The sequence below is a fragment of the Carlito syrichta genome, unplaced genomic scaffold (assembly GCF_000164805.1).
Source record: "Carlito syrichta isolate Samal-C Ts95f unplaced genomic scaffold, Tarsius_syrichta-2.0.1 Scaffold302299, whole genome shotgun sequence".
Taxonomy (NCBI): domain Eukaryota; kingdom Metazoa; phylum Chordata; class Mammalia; order Primates; family Tarsiidae; genus Carlito; species Carlito syrichta.
Window position 1 is genome coordinate 351,294 of NW_007246395.1, and position 668 is coordinate 351,961.

Here is a 668-nt window from a genome sequence, read left to right on the forward strand (position 1 = left end):
TCTCCCCTGCCCCCACGGGGAGGACGAGGCTGCCAGGCGCTCTCCCCCCCCACCGCGGGCCCGCTCCGATCTGCACACGCGGTCTGCGCATGCGCGTCGCGCAGGCCGGGGAGCCGCGGCGGGGCGGAGCCGGGCCTCTCGGACCCGGCCCTCAACCTGAGCGCTGGCGCCGTGGAGCGCCGCCCTCCGAGCGCCGTCGGCCCGGGGCCGGTGAGACCTTGGCGCACACCCCGCGCCGTCCACTCCCGGGCGGGCCGGGTCGGGCGCGGAAGCAGCCGCGGCCCCTCCCTGGCCCAGCGCCTGCGGGCAGAGCTACAGGCGACGGGCGCGCGGCGATCGACTGCTCGGCGATCCCAGGCCCCGCCCCGCCAGGCCGCGGAGCTCCGAGCGGCTCGATGCGGGCCCGTTGCCGTCTCCGCCTGTCGCTGCTGGGCCGACCGCTCCGCCCCCGCCGCCCGCGCAGCCCCGGGAGTCCCCGGACCCCCAGGTACCGGCGGCCGCTCCCCGCGGAGGAACTGGAGGAGGAGAGACGCCGCGCCTGCCTCGCGGCCCGGGGCGGGGGGGACCCCGAGAAGGGAGAGGCCGGGCCGCGGATGCCGGCTCGCAGGAAGATAGGGCGGGGGTGCGCAGGTCGGGGGGAAGGGAGGTGCTCTGGGGTGGCGAGGGTG

At 79.8% G+C, this 668-nt stretch overlaps 1 protein-coding gene across 4 annotated transcripts in view; it reads left to right on the top strand.

Moving 5' to 3' along the window:
- The first annotated feature begins 411 nt into the window (after nucleotides 1-411).
- The window catches only part of VAMP4 (vesicle associated membrane protein 4), a 38,383-nt gene continuing 38,126 nt past the window's right edge, over nucleotides 412-668 (top strand). For 3 of the 4 annotated variants that reach the window (XM_008056246.1, XM_021711441.1, XM_008056249.1), the window contains exon 1: nucleotides 412-487. The gene's annotated coding sequence lies outside the window, so the exon portion shown is untranslated. Of the gene's footprint in view, nucleotides 488-529; nucleotides 623-668 lie in introns of those variants that run through there. The other variant, XM_008056247.2, reaches the window with a different exon arrangement.